Source organism: Entelurus aequoreus, linkage group LG21 (genome assembly GCF_033978785.1).
Source record: "Entelurus aequoreus isolate RoL-2023_Sb linkage group LG21, RoL_Eaeq_v1.1, whole genome shotgun sequence".
In the NCBI taxonomy this organism is placed as follows: Eukaryota; Metazoa; Chordata; class Actinopteri; order Syngnathiformes; family Syngnathidae; genus Entelurus; species Entelurus aequoreus.
In genome coordinates this window covers 15,533,928-15,558,581 of record NC_084751.1, presented here as the reverse complement: position 1 = coordinate 15,558,581, position 24,654 = coordinate 15,533,928, and the positions used below count along the sequence as shown (strand labels likewise).

Sequence of the window (24,654 nt, the reverse complement as noted above, 5' to 3'; positions counted from 1 at the left end):
ACAGACAGACAGAAAGTGGGCAGAGCTGGAGAGAATCAAGAGGGGAGGAGGAAGAGGTGTGGGGACGAAGGGAGGGGGCGGGTGGCGGGGTATCGCAGAGACAGACTGAGAAAGTCATTTGAGGACAGTACGAGCCGAGAAAGACAATTAAATTGAGGCAACTTGGGCCACTCGGCCTCCTGGATGAGGTGAACGTCCGCACGGGATCCTCACATGACCGCTCACGGTACCGCAATACCAAACAAATGTCAATATTATTGTTTGTATCAACAGGGAAGTTCAGACCGGGTATTATGGTATCAGAGGTGGGTAGTGATCAGTGTTGGGTTGGTTACTAAAAACCAGTAACTAGTTACAGTTACTAGTTACTTTATCTAAAAAGTAACTCAGTTACTAACTCAGTTACTTACACCAAAAAGTAATGCGTTACTGTGAAAAGTAACTATTTAGTTACTTATTTAAAAAAAAAAGTTTTATGGCTGTCACGCCAAATTTCTTCCCCCCTACAAAAACCTTCACCCCCCCCCCCCCCCCCCCCATTTACTTCCGTGGTCATGTTTCCTTTTACGTCATTGACAGCGATCGATAGCACTTCGGCTTTGACTGCCCGTCGCTGGAAGGATACTTCGTCTTTGACAGCTGCTGGAATCTGAAGAAATCGATTATTGTTTTTTTTTTGTACAGGCGCGAAACAGGACAGTCGCGTGCCGGTTAAGGACCCCCGGCAACTTTGTGACTTTATTGGACGCAGCCCCGGAAGTAAATGGGGGTGGGGGGGAAGGTTTTTGTAGGGGGAAGAAATTTAGGGTGACAGCTCCCACTAATGCCCTTTTAGCCTTCATTTCAGTACTGTTATTGCACTGGAGAATAATACAATCTGTTGATCAACTTGACATGCATTTGCATCACTGAACTCTGCTAAGCAATGTGGTCTACATACAACACACAAAGACAAAGATATGTTTGGGCCAGATATGGGCCAGAACAAATTGACAAAACTATTTGAAATAGCTGCAACCTAACATACATAAGCATAATAGCATAATAACAACATAGCTGTAAACCTGGCTTCACCCAAGGAAGGCACACATGACATGATTATATGTCACGTCACTATATACAGCACACATACTGCTATACACACGCCTAACTAGGCGTTTTTTCTCTCTCAAGGAATTGTGAAATAAAAATATGTCTTCAGTGAAGCCCAGAACACTCTACACATTTCCCAAGTTTTAGTTTAGAGAAAAGGAAAATTGGCCTGGACCACTAGGATCCCTCTTTATGTTTGTGAACTGTATAGTCTATACATTTAGAGTGATGTGATAATCAAACACTCTAGAAGTCTAGAATGAAAGAGCAACAGTATATAAGATAATTGACAGAGTGTGTACCTTCAGTGCTGAATGATGAGCAGAGGCAAAGTTTGGAGTGTCTTCATTAGCTCGCGTTCCATGTTTATGTACTCACTGTCCACTGTGTCCAGTTACTTGGAAAATGTTTTCGTGCCATTTGCCGTTTGACGCCCGATATCATTCTAATTAGCTGCCTGAAAGCGGGTGACTCTATTGTAGAAATAGCCTGCATGTCTTCTACCACATACGCTGCAATGGCTCTATCAATGTTGTCCTAGCTATCAGTCCCTCCGTTAAAATCTTTAGGTAGAGGTGGAGGTGAAGTGTGTCTCTCTTTACTAGCTTTGTCCAAGAATGTTGCTTTTGTAGCTGTTTCAACAGAATTGCTGTTTTGGGCAGTAGATGGGATCTTTGATCCAAGACACAACTTACATTTAACTAAAATGTTCTTTTCTTTGTGCTCGACAAAAGATAAGTAGTGAGAATATCTCCATGTTAAGAAATTCTGCTTCGTTTTCGCCATGATGTTAGTAAACACAGACACGCCCCCCCGCCCCACACACACACACAGCGCGCCTCTTTTGACACAGGAAGAATCAGAAGGACGACACAGCAGCTCTCCAATAAAACACACTCAGATCTTCTCAGTTTCTAGCAGATATTATATAAAAAATAACATAAAATAACGCAGTAACGCATCATGTAGTAACGGTAACTGAGTTACTGAATATAAAAAAGAACGCGTTAGACTACTAGTTACCGCAGAAAATAACGGCGTTACATTAACGCGTTACTTTGTAAAGTGTTAGTCCCAACACTGGTATTAACACACTACATTTACTTCAGAAACTTTTTGGATGAATTTTACTTTTCAGAGTAGTTTTGATGTAACCTGACTCTCGCCAGATCCTTGTAGTTCACTGAGCTCCACACAAGGATCTGGGACATCTCAATAGGAGATGTATTTCAGAAGATGGGGCCTTGTAAAAAAATAATTGTATGTGATTGGATAAACCACTTGTTCGTTATCTTGAATGACGTGCTACTTCAACCACTCACATCGAAATCAACCTGTGACGCTGATGAGAGCGACGCTGGGAAATCCAAAACAGAACAGCCGACATATTGGATAACGACAGAGCGAAAAGTTAATAAATGCCTTCAAAACCGTTTTACGTTCATCTTTTAAAGAATTAATATTCAATAGATTCGACAAAACGGTTACAATAGCAGAATCAATGTCAGCACATGACTCCTCGCTGCGTGCCGCCATTGTTGTTTGAATCAAACAGTCGTTTCGGCGCTATGTCACATCTATGAAATCCCGCCCGGCGATCCTGATTGGTTCATTATTTTTTGCTATCTTGAAGGAGTTTGCAATGCCCTCGAGCCCAGATCCTTGTGTGGAGCTCAGTGAAATACAAGGATCTGGCGAGAGTCACGTTAGTTTTGATGCACCATACTTGTTACTTTTGAGTATTTTTGTGAAGAAACAACGCAACTTATTTTCAGTTACATTTACTTTCATTCCAATCGCTACATTTATCCATAACATAGGTCTTCAAAAGGAGTTCCAGGCCATGTGTATTTATTGTGCTGTTGTCTCCGGCTTGTCCTTGTCCTCTCTCTCCAAGTGGTCAGGACAATGGAGGGCAGAAGTAGCAAGCGAGGACATATCGCTCTTCTATCACCTCTAACGCGCCCTTGTCGCTGTCCTCCCTCCGCCTCACTCTTTTACCTCTCATTTACGTGGATATGGATTACGTGGTTCTTCCGTGTCACTCACTTTGCTCTTCCATCGTCTGTCTCCACATTTTGTCGCCAAGTTTACCGGATGGAATGCACAGAGTATGTGAGATTGCTTAACTAGTATGCAATTGGTCAGTGTGGTTGCCTGATCTGTACACCTTGGATAAATCGCCACCTCATCACAGGGCCAACACTGATAGACAACATTCACACGCTAGGGCCAATTTAGTGTTGCCAATAAACCTATCCACAGGTGCATGTCTTTGGAGGTGGGAGGAAGCCGGAGAACCCGGAGGGAACCCAAGCAGTCACAGGGAGAACATGCAAACTCCACACAGAAAGATCCCGAGTGTCATGACTTGAACTTTGGCGTGGTTTGTTCTCCCGAGGTGCAAATGATTTGGACCGGACATGGCTTGGAGGTGGGTACATGATTTAATATAATGACAATAAAAAGGGATAAACAAAAGGCGCTCACAGCGGAGGTAAAAACTTGACTATGAAAACAAAAGGCACGCACAAAGGCGGAAGTACAAAACATGGCTATGAAAATAAAACACTAGCACAAAGGCAGAACTATGGACATAAAACAAAACTTGCACAACTATGGCCTGAATAAAGAAAACTTACTTGGAACGAGAAAAAGCATGAAAAAGAGCAGCATGGATCATCAGCATGAGGGTGAACAGAGTGATGTCGCCAGGCTGACTGCCTGGCAACAATGGACTTAAATACTAGTGACATGATTAGTGAAAACAGGTGCGTGACTCAAAATGTGAAAACGTGAGACCAGGTGAAACTAATGGTTACTATGGTGACAAAGCAAGGGAGTGAAGACAAGAACTAAAAAGTGTCCAAAAACTTAGCAAAACATGGCCAAACAAAAACATGATCAACACAGACATGACACCGAGCCCTGGATCGAACCCAGGACCTTCGTATTGTGAGGCACACAACGGCTGTGCCACCCCCGTCAAAACTTAAAATACATAATTAATTGACTATAGGTCCATGTCCTTATAGGACGTTGCTAGATGCAGACTCGGACCACAATTTGGCACATGTCAATACAATTTGATGAACATGGCCGCCCGCCATCAAAGAAATTATATTAGCAAGGAGAAGGGGAGCACTATGCGACTGATTGCCCGTAAGTCATCAACAATTTGTCTAATAATTACACATATATTCCAACATGACTTCCAAACCAACCCAGGAGGGGCGCCACAAAAGTTGTTTTCGTTAATGTGCGTAAACAAAAAAATGGGGAAAAAAGTGACTTTTTTTTGTTTGCTAAATCTTTTGCAAAATTTAAACATTAAACTCCTAATAAAGAATATATTAAAAAAGTATAAAGAAAAAAAAAGTTTTGTTTCATATTTTGGATGTAAGTAAACAAGGTCAAAAATATTTGCAACAGACAGTAGTGGTTGAGACTGCTTACCAAGTAAATCCCAATAGGGACAGGCTAACAACAATCAAAATGAAGAAGACAATGTCCACCAATTCTGTGGGATCTATGGCCTGGACCCAATTTTTTATTAAAGAGGTTTTGGATACCTGGGCGCAATTGTCATATCCTCAATTGTCTTGTAAACTGTTAACAATATTGAAAAACTATTAGTTAGCGCAGGGGTCTCAAACCTTTATTACTATGAGAGCTACTTTACAAAAAAAGTGAGCTACTTGTGTTTTATTTATGTGACTGACAACATTTGAAATGTACTTCATTTACAAAGCAGATCTCCACTCAAACTGTGCGGCCATTGCCTTAAAAGCTGTTTTGTGGTAATTTGTCAATAAATAAAGGCCTTATATCTTAATGAAACAGTTATAAAAATACTGAGAGTTTAATTATTCTTTGACCCTTTACTAAACTACTCATCGGGTGGCAAGCTACTAGTAGTTCATGAGCTACCTGTTGGAGACACCTTCCCTAGTGTAATATTGTCCGTAAGAAAAACATACAATAGATGTGAGCTGTTGCTTTAAAAAAGATTAATTCTGAAAGTCACTAATTTTGCCAGACTTCGCTCATGCAGGAGGCAATAAACCACAATAGGTACTGGCTAACAACTGTCAACAAACGAAGGAAGGAGAATACAACATCCATCAATTTTCCCAATTTTCAAATTCAATCAGTCCAATCGTTAATGCCAAGTTTTTAGTTTCGTTATGAAACACACAAACACAATTATCACATCCTCAATCGTTAAAATGAAACTTTTAACAATATTGTGCTAATGTCTACTATTGTCTGTACTGTAGGAAATACAAACGATACATTAGATTTGCGGTTCCCCTTCAGTCTTAAAGGTGGTGATAAACTACAATAGAGACTGGTGGCCATATGCCAAACAAATGTAGGTGAAGACAACATCAACCAAATTAACAAATGAGCCATACCCCAACTACACAAATCTTTGTTAAAATGTTTTTTGATTTTTGCAATGAAACTTACAAATTCAGGCACCGCCCTAACATAATCTAGTGAAACTATTGTAAACAAAATGGATTATGTTCACGTGTAACATTGACCATGACATAGATAGACCATGACATACAGTATAGGGCCAGGTACTATACCTTCTTTTACCTAAACCGCCACATTTCAAAAGTAATCTGTCTTGACAGCCATCTGTTCTGTTTTTTTTTTCTACCTAAGTAGTGCACGCAGAACCAAATACTTAGTCAACTTGTACAGTCATTGGTGATGACTTGAGCCATTAGTAAAGAGTCAAAGTCCCCAAAGTCCCCACCAGGGACTTTGACTTGGGGACGGCGTGGCGCGGTTGGGAGAGTGGCCGTGCCAGCAACCTGAGCGTTCCTGGTTCAATCCCCAGCTTCTACCAACCTAGTCACGTCCGTTGTGTCCTTGAGAAGACACTTCACCCTTGCTCCTGATGGGTCGTGGTTAGGGCCTTGCATGGCAACTCCCGCCATCAGTGTGTGAATGGGTGAATGTGGAAATAGTGTCAAAGCGCTTTGAGTACCTTGAAGGTAAAAAAGCGCTATACAAATATAACTTATTTACCATATTTTAGTCTGTCTACTCATTGTTTCCATCCATCCATCCATTTTCTACCGCTTTTCCCTTTCGGGGTCGCGGAGGGTGCTGGAGCCTATCTCAGCTGCATTCAGACGGAAGGCGGGGTACACCCTGGACAAGTCGCCACCTCATCGCAGCTCATAGTTTCCTGTGTCCCTAAACCCATACTATCAGAGGTGAAGACAGAATTCGCCAAGCATGCAAAATTTGATATGAAAAACGGGACAGTAAATATGAATTGCTGTGACAGTTGTAAATTGTGGTCACCTCCAGTCCTGTAGGTCAGTGTTTTTCAACCACTGTGCCATGGCAAACTAGTGTGCCGTGAGATACAGTCTGGTGTGCCGTGGGAGATGATCTAATTTCACCTATTTGAGTTAAAAAATATTTTTTGCAAACCAGTAATTATAGTCTGCAAATGATGTGTTGTTGTTGAGTGTTGGTGCTGTCTAGAGCTCAGCAGAGTAACCGTGTAATACTCTTCCATATCAGTAGGTGGCAGCCGGTAGCAAATTGCTCTGTAGCTGTCGGAAACAGCGGGAAGCAGCGTGCAGGTAAAAAAGTATTTAATGCTTAAACCAAAAATAAACAAAAGGTAAGTGCCCCTAAGAAAAGGCATTGAAGCTTAGGGAAGGCTATGCAAAACGAAACTAAAACTGTACTGGCGACAAAATAAACAAAAACAGAATGCTGGACGACAGCAAAGACTTACTGTGGAGCCAAGATGGCGTCCACAATGTACATCCGAACATGACAATCGACAATGTCCCCACGAAGAAGGATAAAAACAAAGTAGATGCGGGAAATATCGCTCAAAGGAAGACATGAAACTGCTACAGGAAAATACCAAAAAAACAGAAGAAGCCACCAAAATAGGAGCGCAAGACAAGAACTAAAACACTACACAAAGGAAAACAGCAAAAAAGTCCAAATAAGTCAGGGCGTGATGTGACAGGTTGTGACAGTACACCTACTTTGAGACAAGAGCTATAGTGATACATGCTTGGTTATCGTTTAAAGTCATATCCAACAATTGTGACAACGACTTTTTACTGTCAACAGAGTTTCATTTTTTAATGATTTCTGCTGGTGGTGTTCCTCTGCATTTTTTCAACGCAAAAAATGTGCCTTGGCTCAAAAAAGGTTGAAAAACACTGCTGTAGGTGTCCACAAATCACAATCGACTTGTTGCCTAATATAAAACCAATGAAGTTGGCCATATGTCCCATAACATATCGACATTGATTGATTGATTGATTGAGACTTTTATTAGTAGGTTGCACAGTGAAGTACATATTCCGTACAATTGACCACTAAATGGTAACACCCGAATAAGTTTTTCAACTTGTTTAAGTCGGGGTCCATTTAAATTGATTCATGATACAGATATATACTATCATATATACTATCATCATAATACAGTCATCACACAAGATAATCACATTGAATTATTTACATTATTTACAATCAGGGGTGTGGAGGGAGGGGGGGGGGGGATATGGACATCAAGTAGTGGACATAGAGAGAGAGAGAGAGAGAGAGAGAGAGAGAGAGAGAGAGAGAGAGAGAGAGATCAGAAGGCATAAGAAAAAGAAAAAGTATCTGCATTTGATTGTTTACATTTGATTATTAGCAATCCGGGGAGGGTGTTAGTTTAGGGTTGTAGCTGCCTGGAGGTGAACTTTTATTGCGGTTTTGAAGGAGGATAGAGATGCCCTTTCTTTTATACCTGTTGGGAGCGCATTCCACATTGATGTGGCATAGAAAGAGAATGAGTTAAGACCTTTGTTGGTTCGGAATCTGGGTTTAACGTGGTTAGTGGAGCACCCCCTGGTGTTGTGGTTATGGCGGTCATTTACGTTAAGGAAGTAGTTTGACATGTACTTCGGTATCAGGGAGGTGTAGCGGATTTTATAGACTAGGCTCAGTGCAAGTTGTTTAACTCTGTCCTCCACCTTGAGCCAGCCCACTTTAGAGAAGTGGGTAGGAGTGAGGTGGGATCTGGTGTGGAGGTCTAGAAGTAACCTGACTAGCTTGTTCTGAGATGTTTGGAGTTTAGATTTGAGGGTTTTGGAGGTGCTAGGGTACCAGGAGGTGCATGCGTAATCGAAAAAGAGTTGAACGAGAGTTCCCGCCAGAATCCTCAAGGTGCTTTTGTTGACCAGAGAGGAAATTCTGTAGAGAAATCTCATTCGTTGGTTAACCTTTTTGACATAACACAACCCATTTGGCATGGGTATTCAAAATCAAAATCACATCTTCAACGTTCCCAACAGAATAGTGATATAATCTTACCAATGTGACATAGCCTGCAAGGGCCAACACAACAAAGGCCTGAGACATTATAAATCATCAAGATAGAAAATCGTGCAACTTCTGAAAACCCTGTTGGACACAAGCACGTCAGGAGGGAAAAAGTTACTTCATCTTGCAAATGACACAATACTCCTTTGAATGACATATATGAGACACCTTGTCCGAAGTGTGGCATTTGGGCGATTTTAAGCCCGCAGCTTGTTTTCCTTAGCCATTAATGTAGACATAAAATTAAGGCTTTTATTTCCATCTTTAATTTTTTTTTTAGAAATGGCGCCGTGGGTGGTAAAAGTTTGGACACTCCTGGATTAGAGGCAATATTGAAACATTTTTGCTGCACATGGGCCATTTAATCAAGGGTAGAAAATGTAATCTGGAAGTAGCTCCAATGTTCTGACCATTTTTGTAAGACAATAGTTTTTGTTTTGTTTGGCTTTACTCTTGAGTAAGTGTTGCGTGTTCACTATGAATCATGCAAAAGACCTTTTTACCAAACACCTACACGCTGTAAACAAGCAAGAATTAAGCTTGTATTGCTGCACAAATTAATCACCAGTGTAAATTAAGAAGTTACGCCTCACTTGCTTGCTTTTTCTGCTGTTGTCAACAGGTTTTTGATGCGATGGGGCGGTGGGCAGGGGAACAGATGTCGCATGTCCAGAGTTAGTAAAGGAAAGACAATACCAGACGATTAGTTCATTAACAATTCATTAACAATTAATTAATTCATACACCTGTGCAAGCTAATGATACCATACATGATGGAACATTCTGAAATTTTGAGTGAGACATCTAAGACTTACATATTTTTTCAGACTTCCAGAAACTGATTGCAGAACAAGTCCTAGTAGTAAGTAGTAGTAAGGGTCAACTAAATTTAGGTGAATAAAAATGTCTCCAAAGTCAGAGTCCAAACTAACTCACGATATTTCAGATGAGCAAGCATCAAATGTCTAACTCGGGACAATTGTGTTGCTTTGTCTTTTTGTGTCTATTTTGCGACCTTTCCTGAAAAGAGCAGCTTCAAGGAAATAAACACAGTAAATACAAAGAACCATTTGTGTTTTGCATTTCAGCACAATATTTCTGACATTTGTAATTCCAAAAATGAAACAAATCTCACCTACGGAGGACGGTGTGTCTCAGAAGGAGATATAAAATATACAGGGTCATGTTATCGGTTGTATTATTGAAATTAAGGAAGACTATTTTTTGGTAATTAAGGGGAAAACTGCACTTTTTTTCTTCTTAATTTTGCCCAACAGCCAGAATCCTAATGTGAGACGAGAACAGACGTCTTCTGCTTTTCTGTGCGCTCTGGATAGCAAAAAGCGGAAGGTGGCTAACAATGCAGATGATAGGGATTCCGCCGGTGTCACTACACCAGAAGAGTAGTTCCACTGTGTTAGCTCCTACAATAATACTGACTATGTTTCCATGAACTAAACTAGACTATTTCTCAAATAGTTACTTTTTTTGGAATTTCACACCTACATCTGAAGTACCAGTGTCCATGCACACTTTCTAATGCGACTATTGGTCATACGCCGTGTGCCTCCCGTACACTGGAGGGCGCTTATTAATATAATAATAATATAAATGTATTGCTTTTCTGGTTGACCTATGTCACACCAAAACAAGGCATCTTTTCGGCTGCTCACTAGTCAACAGCGCAGTTCTTGTTGTACCCGATTACAAATATTACGTCTGTAATGGCAATGCTGATGTTAAACAGCAGTCAGCGTCAACAAATTATCCGAGATTGTGCCACAAATATGACACTATAGAGTCATGTTTCAGAGACCTCCTTAGTAGTATACTAGCAAGGAGGTCTCGGAAATGTTTGATGCGAGTCTGAAGCAAAGACTGGCGGGAGAGAGTCGTTTTGAAGGAATTTTTGGACAGAGAATGGACAGAAAAACTTTCGAACGTTTCAAAGTTCACTCAATAAGCTCTGTGGATTGATGGAAGGAGTTTGAAGTCCGAAGGAAAAGACTGAGTGCCCCGATACCGCTTCGAGTGTGAGTTGCTATTGTTCTGGACAAGCTTGTGAGTTGTGCCGAATCCAGAGTCATTGCTAATCAGTCTGGGGTGCACAAATGCACTGTGAAGAGGTTTGTGTACACTTTCTTCTTTGCCTTTATTATTCCTGCTTTATTCTCTTCCATGATCTCACTTGTATTTGTTTTTGGAGTCCGAATGAATTCATTCTTCACTTCCTTAGCAACCTTCTTAAAAAACATTGTTTTTCTCTCCCAGCGATGGACTTCAAATTTATTCATTTAATTTGTGAAACAATTATACAATCTTATCATTATTTCAGTTGTTGCAATGGTTTGACTGAATGGGATCCGCTTCCGGGTTATATCGCGCGTTGATGCACGATACAAAGGGTCACCTCCAGTACCCACACCCACTCAAGAGATCTAGTTTTCAATCGCATAATTTAGGTGTGTTAGTCCAACTTTTCAAAAGCCAAACACGATCAGATTAAGGTGTTTCCATGGATTGTAGAATGCTTATTTTGAACGGAACTATTTGAGAAATCAGATTAATGTTGAGCATGTAAATGTAGTCAACGTCACTACAGCTTGGTGAATATGCAGGTAATGGCATTTAACAGACCGTTTTTTAGGTGTGTTTTTAAGCGGCTTTTAAGGTGAAACACGTGAATCCCGCCCTACCTGCATTGAAAACGCCATTGTGCTAGCAGTTTTTAAACTTTCTAGAACGCACGGGAAACACATGTTTTTATCCCATAGAAATTGTGGATGATAGGAAAAATCCCCACCAAAAGTGCAGTTTTTTCCTTCAACTACTTTTGTCACTTGCATAACATTTACATAAGCATGTAAATTAAATGAGATTACACAACACATTAGGTCACAGTTATTAGTCAAACCAGAATTTATGAATGTTATGTCTTAAAACTGGACAAGAATGTTTTTTTACTTTTTACATTTGCGTGACAATTACAAAATGTACAAAAAAATTGTACCTATACATAAGTTAATTAAATTAAGACGTTTTTGATGTTTTATGTATAAGGGGGTGCTAAAAAAATCGATTCACTTGTGAACCGCAAATCTTATTTATTCTGATTAGACTCATTTTCAAGAATCTATTAAAAAAGAAAAATATATTAATTTTATTAATTAATAAACTGTAGGCAATTTTCTCACTTAATTGTCGAGTGTATATCTCATAGTCAGCAGGCAAGAGGAGCTTTTGTACACCGTTGTGAAAAGTTTTATGATAATCTTTACACCAAATAATATATTAAGAGAATCAAATCTTCACCCCAAGAATCTGAATCAAATTGTGAGTTGTTGTAAAACTCACTATTGGTGAAGCATTTGGTTAACTTATATTTAGACTCATGTGACAGATAGGAATGTCAAAATGTTATATAAAACTGTGACACTTTGACACTTGAACACATTTTTTTCCTTATTTTCTCAGGGTGTAAAGGTATCAAAAATACTGCGGTTTCAAAATCATCACAATAATGTTGTGACGTTAGGACTGCACGATTATGGCCAAGTAATAATCACAATTATTTTCATCAATAATGAAATCACGATTATTGAAAGTTAATTAAAACATATTTTATGGCAGTTTCTATTTCAAACAAACAGTATGTGAACTTGGCTTTCATTTCCAAATGAAACTATAAAAATGTTTTCAATAATAATAATATAAAATGTAAAAAAGACAAAGGGCTAATTAAAATAAATATGCCATTGCAGAGTGCAATCATACAGTTCAAACAAATGAAAAAATTAGATTATGCACGAAAGCCACATACAAAGTCACACATTAATTCTACTGCTCAAAGTATACTGTATGTCTTTGGCCAAATACAACATGATTAGGGCTGCAACAACTAATCGATTAAATCGATTACCAAAATAGTTGGCGATTAATTTAGTCATCGATTCGTTGGAACTATGCTATGCGCAGAGGCTTTTTTTTTTTTTTGGGGGGGTTATTTTTTTTTGTTTTATAAACCTTTATTTATAAACTGCAACATTTACAAACAGCTGAGAAACAATAATCAAAATAAGTACAAAAACAGTACAAAACAGCGCCAGGGCGGCGGTGAGGCTACGTCTCATGAGGTGGCGTAAGCTAGCCAATGATGTGTCATGTGCAGCTCACGTGACGACGGAGTCTCCTTTGCTGGAAAAATTTGAAAAATGGCGCAGGAAAACACTACCGATAGTTTAGCGGAGAAACATCTTGAGGTTATTGCTTCAATGGAGAAAAGTGTACGACCTAAGTCGTCAAAAGTGTGGGAACACTTCACTTTAAAGACTTCAAAGAAGACTGTTTCCTGCAAAATGGCACGGAAGTACAACATTGCTTCAGGAGCACCTGAAGAAGAAAAATGTTGGAGCCATGGATGAAGGGAAGAACTCACAGTACGTAACTTTTTAAGTCCATAGTGGCAACAAGCATTCATGAGTTCAGCTTTTTTGTGAGTAAAGTTAAAGTTATGCCTTTGTTGCAACGCGGGGCTGATAATGTGTCTCCGGCACATTTGACTCCGTTTTGAGAGAGAAAACGCACGGTTACCAATTTCGAAATAAACGTAACGGACAGAAATATCTCAGGTTGGTTTCATAATGGATCAATGCAGCCAGGCCCGATAAAGCTATATAAATATATTTAGATTTGAGTGACGCTTTAGTATAACTAAACGTTATGAAGGTGCTGGAATATTTCATGCTATTATTCAGAGGCAGCCGAAAATGAATCCTTTATTATTCACAACAGAAACGTGTACAATATCTGATTCAGTTCTGATGAGTTACATTTCTGTGTTATTGTTGGTGTATGTTGCACCCCCAATGTCCACAACATGGTGCCAGTATGCTGGTTTTTTTCAATAAAATACTGGAAAGGATAGAAATGTAGTTTGTCTCTTTTATCCGATTATTAATCGATTAATAATCGACAGATTAATCGATTATCAAATTAATCGTTAGTTGCAGCCCTAAACATGATATGATGATGACATACATGACCCGTTATTTTGGCGTGTCTTGGAGATGTGCATACATACTGTGTCCCTTGGTTCACGGTTGATGTTACGGTTGTCTATATTTTGGGCATCCCCGCTTTTGTAGCTGTTTGTTGGGGCTTTGCAGCCGAGCCTGTTTTTTTAATTGTTAGTATCACCGATGATCACCCTCATTTAAACGTAGCTGCCAAAATCGAGATCACAATTAAAATTTGATTAATTGTGCAGCCCTACATGACGTCTGATGGTATGAAACAAAAACTTTAGGGTGTAGTTTTTTTTCCCGCTTTTGCATTGGCCTCTCTAAAAATGAACTACATCTCCCATAATCCTCTGCGCAGCACAGGACCAAAGGGCGTGTGCGGAAGGTGGTGGAGTGGAACGCAGTAAAGGGAAGAAAAGGAGAAAGCTTGTGGGAGAAGTGAAATCAGAGTAAATAATAGGAATTTTTTTTAATGGACAATTCCTGAGCATTTCACCAAAGTCCATCAATAACATTTTGAGTTATGTTGCTTATGCCGCTTTCCAGCTACCTCCAAAGTTGGAAGTCGGAGCTGGAAATGACGTTACCGTCGAGTTGTGAGCGTTTCAGTTGCGATAAGATCGACACATCCACGAAAGCTATTTTTGAGCTTGCCTTGTCCGAATATAAACAACTTATGGGAAAATATGCACTCTTTCTGCAACCTTCAAACACGGTGGATGAAGAGGAAGCATAGTGATGTACAGCGTATATACCACATGAAATAAATGCAGTTTACACCACAGTGATGTTATCATATATAAACATACAACAATACATTGTATGTGGCTGATTTACTGCAACAAAAACTAATCAGAAGTGGTAATAATGGATATTATAGAAGCGCATAGAGCAGGCATCTTTGAAACAAACTTGAGGGTGGTGAGAATGCTCCGACTTTCCGAGTCATAAATCCGACCTAAAGGGGCATCATAACAAACAGACAAACAAACCCCCTGTACCGTGATAATTTCGTTTCGAGAGATTTTGTTATCGTGACATCCCTATTTTCGAGGTAAAATAGTTTTTGAAACACAAACGAATAAGAAATTGAATGTTTGGCCTTAGATCAGGGGTCGGCAACCCAACATGTTGAAGGAGCCATATTGGACCAAAAATACAAAAAACAAATCTGTCTGGAGCCGCAAAAAGTTAAAAGCCTTTTGTAAGTGTTATAATGAAGGCAACGCATTAAGTTAGTGTCTCAGCAGGTGAGATAACTCCTGGAAATTACTGGCTTAAAACTGCCAAAGGTATAGGTGTGTGTGCCCAAGTTAAAGGAAAGAACAGGCTGTCTTCTTCTAACGGATTTATTACAATCTTTGCAAGCTGGGTAACGTTTGCTGTGGTCTGGAACAACATGGCACACAATCAGATATGCAACCAATATTACATACAGATAATGTGTCATGAGACATGCAAATACAAATTAAATACACAGAGGACATAAGTAAGGGATATTAAATGAACTCAAATATACCTACAAACGAGCCATAATGATGCAATATGTACACACAGCTAGCCTAAATAGAATGTTAGCATGTATTATTAGCACTCCACGCAAGTCAATAACATCAACAAAGCTCACCTTTGTGCATTCACGCACAGCATAAAACGTTTGGTGGACAAAATGAGACAAAGATGGAGTGGCATAAAACACGTCTTTCTGTGGCAGCGACTGAGAAAGTCGTACATGAAAACCAACTACAGTGAGTTCAAGGACCGCCAAAATTAGTAGGACAAAACGGCGCTGGCCAAATACTGTCATCAGTGAAGCATAAACACAAACATATTAAACAGTGGACTTTCTAACAATTAGGAAGGTTTGTGTTATATTTGTCCTCCTACAGAAACATTAAAACAAATATATTTTCCCCCCATCTTTTTTCATTTTTGAAAAAGCTCCACAAAGCCACTAGGGCGGTGGCTCGAGAGCCGCGGGTTGCTGACCCCCGCCTTTGAGTGGGCCATGCATTCATTATACCATACTTCTATCGTTCGTCACTAAAGTCAAAACCAAATGTTTTACTGTTTTTACGTGTTCGTTTAAGATTGGATGACTTCTTTTGCATCTACCTGACGTTGAAAATGTTAAAAACGAAACTGAAGCTTAATAAAGTTAGATGGAGTGTTTAATCATGATCACAACTTAGTGTAAGAGTGCCTACCTTATTTTTACACTTCAGTGTTTTATTTTTTAATGAGGTTAACGGATTATTGTTGCTGTGACTTGGAACAACAGTGATTTACTGTGTTTTGTTCTTACGTCTTGCAGTTAGGAAATTGTCAACACTTATGTGACATTCAAGAGGGTTCAAATGTAACTTAAAACAGTGCAATGTTGGTGACAGATTGACCCCAGAACAAGTTGTGTCTGTTTTCATGATCTCTAATGGGGGAAAGTGCTTGTAAACAAGAACAAATCAGTGTGTCAAGCAGGGGTCTCAACCTCTCAAATATTGTGTGGCTCTCTACCAAACTTCGTATTTGAGTATAATTGCGGCTAATAGTTAAATATATTATGGCAATCTTGAATGGCACTAGTGTTGTCCCCAGTGTTGGGACAAAGTAACGTGTTACTGTAACGCTGTTAGTTTCGGCGGTAACTAGTTATCTAACGCGTTATTTTTTATATTCAGTAACTCAGTTACCGTTACTACATGATGCGTTACTACGTTATTTTTTATGTAGTATCGGCTAGAAACAGAAGATCTGAGTGTGTTTTATTGGAGCGCTACGGTGTCAAGGAAAAGAAAAGGCGTGCTTTGTGTGGGTGGGGGGTCCCAGACCGTAGTGGAGGGGCGCAGGGGAGACGTTCTCCAGAGCCTATGTATTTCGGGGCTAACAACCTTCACTTTACCCGGAAGTGGGTCTTTACAGCTGAGGGTGAATGACGAGGCCGGCGGTTTGTTGCAACTTTGTGACTTTATTGGACGCAGCCATTCACCAAGCTAGAGCACCTGCACGCACTCACTGTCGCCGTTCCCTCACCTCTCTCGCACTCACTCACTGACGTCACTCACCTCACATGCTGTCATATCTTAAAGGGCCACACACACACACACACACACACACACACACACACACACACACACACACACACACACACACACACACACACACACACACACACACACACACACACACACACACACACACACACACACACACACACACACACACACACACACACACACACACACACACACACACACACACACACACACACACACACACGCTACTCTCATAACGACTAACAAGACATCATGGTGAAGCCAGAAGTCGAGTTTCTTAATATGGAGACATTTTAAATACTTTTCTTTTGTCGAGCACAAAGAAAATAACATTTTAGTTAAATGTAAGTTGTGTCTTGGATCAAAGATCCTATCTACTTAAAGTTAAAGTTAAAGTTAAAGTGCCATTATGTTGCAGCTATTTAAAATAGTTTTGTCAATTTGTTCTGGCCTGAAATAAATTGGCCCTTCGAAACATATCTTTGTCTTTGTGTGTTGTATGTAGACCACATTGCTTTCTGAGTTCAGTGATGCAAATGCATGTCAAGTTGATCAACAGATTGTATTATTCTCCAGTGCAATAACAGTACTGAAATGAAGGCTAAAAGGGCATTAATGGGAGCCTTAAAAAAAAAAGAAGAAAAAAAAGAAGTAACTAAATAGTTACTTTTCACAGTAACACATTACTTTTTGGTGTAAGTAACTGAGTTACTTTTGAAATAAAGTAACTAGTAACTGTAACTAGTTTTCAGTAACTAACCCAACACTGGTTGTCCTAATACTAATATTTTGGTACTGGTACCAAAATTATTTCGATACTTTTCTAAATAAAGGGACCACAAAAAATTGCATTATCGGCTTTATTTGAACTAAAAAAATCTTAGGGTACATCAAACATATGTTTCTTATCGCAAGTTTGTCCTTAAATAAAATAGCGAACATACAAGACAACTTGTCTTTTAGTAGTAAGTAAGCAAACAAAGGCTCCTAATTAGTCTGCTGACCTATGCAGTAACATATTGTGTCATTTTCCATTCTATTATTTTGTCAAAATTATTAAGGACAAGTGGTAGAAAATGAATTATTAATCTACTTGTTCATTTACTGTTAATATCTTTTTACTTTCTCTTTTAACATGTTCTATCTACACTTCTGTTAAAATGTAATAATCACTTATTCTTCTGTTGTTTGATACTTTACATTAGTTTTGGATGATACCACAAATTTGGGTATCAATCCGATACCAAGTAGTTACAGGATCATACATTGGTCATATTCAAAGTCCTCATGTGTCCAGGGACATATTTCCTGAGTTTATAAACATAATATACTTTTTTTTTTTTTTTAAACGAAAGATGTTGTGATGCCAAAAAATATCGACGTAATCATAGTAGTATCGACTACTGTACTTGGTATCATTACAGTGGATGTTAGGTGTAGATCCACCAATGGCGTTTGTTTACATTGTGACGCCGGTGAGCTACGGTGTGTAGTGAAGCATGTTCAGCTGTTCCTCGTCCTGCAGGGATGATACTTGTAAGAAACTTACTTTATTTGTCGTCATGGAGGCGAGGATTAGTGATTTAGAAGTAGCTAAAACACTGCCGACTGGGGCTGGACTTTAGCCGCTAGCGAGCTAGATATGTCTTAAAGCAGTGGTCCCCAACCTTTTTGTAGCTGCGGACCGGTCAACGCTTGAAAATTTGTCCCACGGACCGGTGGTGGGGGGGGTGTATTTAAATTTTTTTTTTTTTTTAATTTTTATTTTTTTTAATTTTTAACATAAATAAATACAATCATGTGTGCTTACGGACTGTATCCCTGCAGACTGTATTGATCTATATTGATATATAATGTATATATTGTGTTTTTTATGTTGATTTAAAAAAATAAAATAAAATAAAAATAATTTCTTGTGCGGCCCGGTACCAATCGGTCCGCGGCCCGGTGGTTGGGGACCACTGTCTTAAAGCACCTCTTCCTGAGGGCGTTTCAGCGTTATAGCTTCACCTTTATCGTTAGTTTTCAAGCCAAAATGCGTCGGTTCTCCCTTTTCTGTCTACACACTGTGTCTGCTTGTAAGTACTCCGTAATTGTGCACTGCCGAACATGCCCGTTTGCTCATAAACCAGAAATGTCATGACGTGACGACGACGGGAGCGCGGGGAGTGGTGGCGGACCGGTACTTTTCAGAGGCGGTATAGTACCGAATATGATTCATTAGTATCGTGGTACTATACTAATACCGGTATACCATACAACCCTAAGTGGCACTAGTAAGAACCCTAAGTACAATACTGGTGCAAACACAAAAATGACAGCACAAAAATCACACATTGCGCAGTTCAAAGCGCAACTTTTGATAAGCAAGCGGAATTGTCTCTGACCATCTTCTGGGGAACTCAACAGTGACAAAATGTTACATTCAAATGTACATTTATAATGACTTAAAGCGTACATTACCGTAGCTCAGAGTCGCTATACCTGCCGGTAGAAGTAGTTAACAAATTTAGTCACGTGTATAAAACATAAAAGTGAAGACTTCAACGTCCTCACCCCAGTTAAATTGAGTTTGAGACCCTCTGGCGAAGAGTGTGAAACCTACGACTCATGGGCCATATATCATTAGAGGGGTTGATCTAAATCCGGGGGCCATTTGCGGCCCGCAGCTAATTGTTTGCCCACCACACATTCTGGAAATGCTATTGCAAAAATAAAAAATAAACATTAACTAGAAAAAGTTGCAATGTTGACACAAAGCTGCCATGCAGGCTGTTTTTTTCTTTTATCTATCTTTCTTTTTCGTCCATTGCTTAAAAAAAATAAAAAATCAATGTTATAATGAATTATTGACCTATTCAAGGCTCCAATTATTTCAAATATTTCACTTTAAAATGTTTTATGTGGAAAATATTGCATATATTGTGTGGTTGCCATACAAAAACATCAACGTTTTCTTTGACAAAAGAGCATAAAACATACAAAATAATAGTTCAAACCTAAAATTGACAGATATATCTGAAGTTGATCTCGTAACTTAAGTGTTGAAAGTAAAAAAAAACCTAATACAAATGTATCCCTTTATGAGTGGGGCACCTTTTGTATCCTAAATATATTTAATGGGATTTTATTGATATTTTCACTGTGATTACTCAAAAAAAACAATGAATAATAATATATAATAATATAATAATAATATCAATGGTGTCTTGCCTTATTGATGTTTTTTAAGGCCTACTGAAAAGATTTTTTTTAAATTTAAACTGGGATAGCAGATCCATTCTATGTGTCATACTTGATCATTTCGCGATATTGCCATATTTTTGCTGAAAGGATTTTGTAGAGAACATCAACGATAAAGTTCGCAACTTTTGGTCGCTGATAAAAAAAGCCTTGCCTGTACCGGAAGTAGCGTGACGTCAGAGGTTGAAAGGCTCCTCACATTTCCCCATTGTTTACACCAGCAGCGAGAGCGATTCGGACCAAGAAAGCGACGATTACCCCATTAATTTGAGCCAGGATGAAAGATTTGTGGATGAGGAACGTGAGAGTGAAGGACTAGAGTGCAGTGCAGGACGCATCTTTTTTCGCTCTGACCGTAACTTAGGTACAAGCTGGCTCATTGGATTCCACACTCTCTCCTTTTTCTATTGTGGATCACGGATTTGTATTTTAAACCACCTCGGATACTATATCCTCTTGAAAATGAGAGTCGAGAACACGAAATGGACATTCAGTGACTTATCTCCACGACAATACATCGGCAAAGCACTTTAGCTACGGAGTTAACGTGATAGCATCCGGCTTAACTGCAGATAAAAACAAAAGAAATAAGCCCCTGACTTGAAGGATAGACAGAAAATCAACAATACTATTAAACCATGGACCTGTAAATACACGGTTAATGCTTTCCAGCTTGGCGAAGCTTAACAATGCTGTTGCTAACGACGCCATTGAAGCTAACTTAGCAACGGGACCTCACAGAGCTATGCTAAAAACATTATCTCTCCACCTACGCCAGCCAGCCCTCATCTGCTCATCAACACCCGTGCTCACCTGCGTTCCAGCGATCGACGGCGCGACGAAGGACTTCACCCGATCATCCGTGCGGTCGGCGGCTAGCGTCGGATAGCGCGTCTGCTATCCAAGTCAAAGTTCTCCTGGTTGTGTTGCTGCAGCCAGCCGCTAATACACCGATCCCACCTACAACTTTCTTCTTTGCAGTCTTCATTGTTCATTAAACAAATTGCAAAAGATTCACCAACACAGATGTCCAGAATACTGTGGAATTTTGAGATGAAAACAGAGCTTTTTGTATTGGATTCAATGGTGTCCGAATACTTCCGTTTCAACGATTGACGTCACGCGCATACGTCATCATAAATAGACATTTTCAACCGGAAGTTTAGCGGGAAATTTAAAATTGCACTTTATAAGCTAACCCGGCAGTATTGGCATGTGTTGCAATGTTAAGATTTCATCATTGATGTATAAACTATCAGACTGCGTGGTCGGTAGTAGTGGGTTTCATTAGGCCTTCAAAGCTCTAATTACTTCACATCAAACATTGATTTCTGAATGTTTTGGGCAGTGGGGGAAATACTGCATATTTCAGTTTTATTATAAAAAACAAAGTTGTCTTGACAGAAAAGGCATAAAACCTTTTTGTTTTTTTAATTTTATATCAACCTGAAGTTGATATACTGTAGAGATTTACTGTAAGCGTTAAATAAAAAAAATAAAAAAATAATTTGACTTGTTTTTAACATTTTAATGACTTAGACACTTTATGGTACCCGGAGCCTTAAAGGTAAAAAAAAACAAAATCCATATATTTTGTTATGATTTGAAAATGAAAACTATCAAAATGGCCCCCGCAGGGTTGAATTTTTCCGTATGCGGCCCTCAGTGGAAAAAGTTTGGACACCCTTGATCTAAACACTCAAAATTTAACCCACAAATGCTCATAATGCATGAGCATTTTGAGTATTTTGCCCTCAGAGGAAATGAAAAATGAGTAACAAATAGTAAAAAGGTAACCCCTGCCTTGGAGGTTTCACTGTAATCTGGACATTGAGGCTGATGTTTACTTCAGAGAAAGAAAAAGTTATGCACAACTATTTCCTTCTCTGCCATAGCAGAACAAGCCTTGAATGCAAGTTTTTTTTTTTAAAAGAGCTTTGGCATGGCACTTTGATATCTGCACAGCACATATAGGCTCACATGAGCGAGCAGGCACAAAAGGCACAGTCAAACGCAGGAGCCACAAATCCGTTAATACAATCAGACGTATACAACACACACACACACACACACACACACACACACACACACACACACACGCACACACACACACACACACACACACACACACACACACGCACTCACATCCCCCCCACCCCCCCGTCATGTTCTTTTATAGACACACTGGCACGTCATCTCCCTTGTGCACACTCAAGAATGCACACTCTTGTTTGTTGGCGTGTCTCCGTGAACCTGCTCGTCCATCCATCAGTAACCGTGACTATTGTCCTCATGTTACCTCTATGCCCACCCTTCTTGCTCCCTCTCTCTCTCTCTCTCCTTGCCTGCATACCACGTCGCCGCTGTCTCTCTGCCAATTAATGCACAGAGGGCTGCATTGCAGTGAAGTTGGCGCACAGTACAGACTCTACAGACATGCATGTTCGTGCCAGCTAGGGCCGAGTGAGAGGAGAAGGGAGGGCTGCTAGGGGTGGGGGAGGATGTAGAATATGTTGAGTCAGGCAGACAGGACGGGCCGAGTGCATATACGCACAGCCGCATATTCACCGTGATGTATGCAGGGAATGAATAGTAGCACAGCGGCACGTATGCATGCGTCACCTTAAACATGCAAATTGCCACCTCCTTCCAGTCTGAATTAAATATAAATCCTGCACATGCCTGACAAAACATAAAAAGGCATGAACCCACCCCCCACTCCCACTTCAAAACGTACGCCGCATAAGCCTGTGTCCTCATTTCGTCGCCCTGTGTTTGCACCTCAAACTTTTTTCCCCCCAGTGTTTTATGTCTCGTCACCTCGAGACGACTGCGATGCTGTTGCTGCTGCTCAGTTGTCTTCCATTGTCGGTTGCATCAGTTTTAATCAAGGATTTCTTCATACCTACGCACAGCTGTTATTCACTGTAGCAGCAGGTCCAGACATATTTGAATAAAATGAAGACAGGGAGACAATTCGCCAGATGGCACACGCGCTCGCACACATACTGTACATACAATACATGCTGATTCAAATAACTAGCATAGGAGACAGAATCGATACATAGAAGATACATGAGATTTCAATGCAATATTATTCAAAGGTAGAATTTTGACGTTAATTCAAAAAGGTGCATGGCAGGGGTCAGCAACCCAAGCCAGCAAACAAATACTTGCCAGACATCATCAATTGCTTGCAAGACACCAGAGCAGCATAAATGTCGGGTATTAAAAGTAAAGTACATTGGAAGTGTGCTGACTAAAACCTAGCCTTGATGCTAGGCCTAGGGTCCCCAAACTGTTTGACTCGGGGGCCTCATTGGGTTAAAAATGTTTTGCCGGGGCCATATATATATATATATATATATATATATATATATATATATATATATATATATATATATATATATATATATATATATATATATATATATCCATTTTCTACCGCTTGTCCCTTTTGGGGTTGCGGGGGGTGCTGGAGCCTATCTCAGCTGCATTCGGGCGGACAAGTCGCCACCTCATCGCAAGGCCAACACAGATAGACAGACAACATTCACACTCACATTCACACACTAGGGCCAAATTTAGTGTTGTCAATCAACCTATCCCCAGGTGCATGTCTTTGGAGGAAGCCGGAGTACACGGAGGGAACCCACGCAGTATATATATATATATATATATACTGGAATATATACTGGAATATATATATATATATATATATATATATATATATATATATATATATATATATATATATACTGTGTGTGTGTGTGTGTGTGTGTATATGTATATATATATATACATATATATATGTGTGTATTCGTATAAAACATTTGTTAAGGCTCTATGTGTAGTTTAGGGATAATATTTTAAATAAAAATATATGGTTCTGCTTGCCATGCCATTCATTCTTTTTCCTAACAAATCCACATTGAAAGTATAATTTTATTATGTGTGCATTGCTGTACATACGTATATTCCTTGCGCACTAATTGACTGAAAGAGAGCGCACACGACACTGCGGCGCGAGCGCGATAATGTCATGTTATCGATGGGAAAATGCATTTTTAGACAATATGATTTGCCTGAGTGGCTAGGAGACACCGAGAGTAACAAGCGGCAGAAAATGGATTAGACAGGACAGATTTAAAAAAATAAAATAATAATAATATTTTTTTTTACTTGGGACTTCCTGCGGGCCGGATTTTGGACGCTGCCGTGGTAGTTTGGGGACCCTTGGCCTCGGCGATATATCGATATTACTGATAAATTTAATTTTATTTTTTTTCTCCTTTCTCCGGCATACTGTGTTTGCCAGCAGGAACTTCAGTAGCTCACGCCCTGCCCTTCCACTTACTTCCTTAGGAAAATCCTTGCAAAACATGGGCAATGCTAGTGCTAACAAGAGCGAGAAGTATGTTCCAAAGAAAAGAATCGAGTTGTCAGTAGTTTAGATTTGCGGCAACATGCATGGAATAAATGACTGCACGCTGCAAAGTTTGTTTAAAAAAGGCAGCAGCACAACAAACTTATTACTGCATCTGAAACCGAAGCCTCCATTCGGGTGCTGGAAATACAACTCTTCAGGAAAGGAACTGCAACAACAAATTCCGGCTAAAAAGCAGCTTACTGCGGTGGAATCATTTACACCAGGTATGTATGATGTAAGATGAGAAAAAAGAACAGTGGAGAACGATTGCTAAGCAGTCTCTCTGCATATCACCCAGATGTGGGAATTATAAAACTTATCCACTTACTGAAACTATAGTCTTCTCAATGTTATACTTCATTATTTGTTTGCATAAAATGTATAATACAACATTTTTACAGAAGTATTTTATTCAAGACAGAAATGTTTAATTTAAATTTGCACTTTATTC

At 39.5% G+C, this 24,654-nt stretch overlaps 1 protein-coding gene across 5 annotated transcripts in view; it reads right to left on the bottom strand.

The window, feature by feature from the left end:
* Nucleotides 1–24,654, bottom strand: part of LOC133638431 (nucleus accumbens-associated protein 2) — a 138,896-nt gene that overhangs the window by 48,429 nt on the left and 65,813 nt on the right. The gene's annotated exons all lie outside the window — the stretch shown is intronic.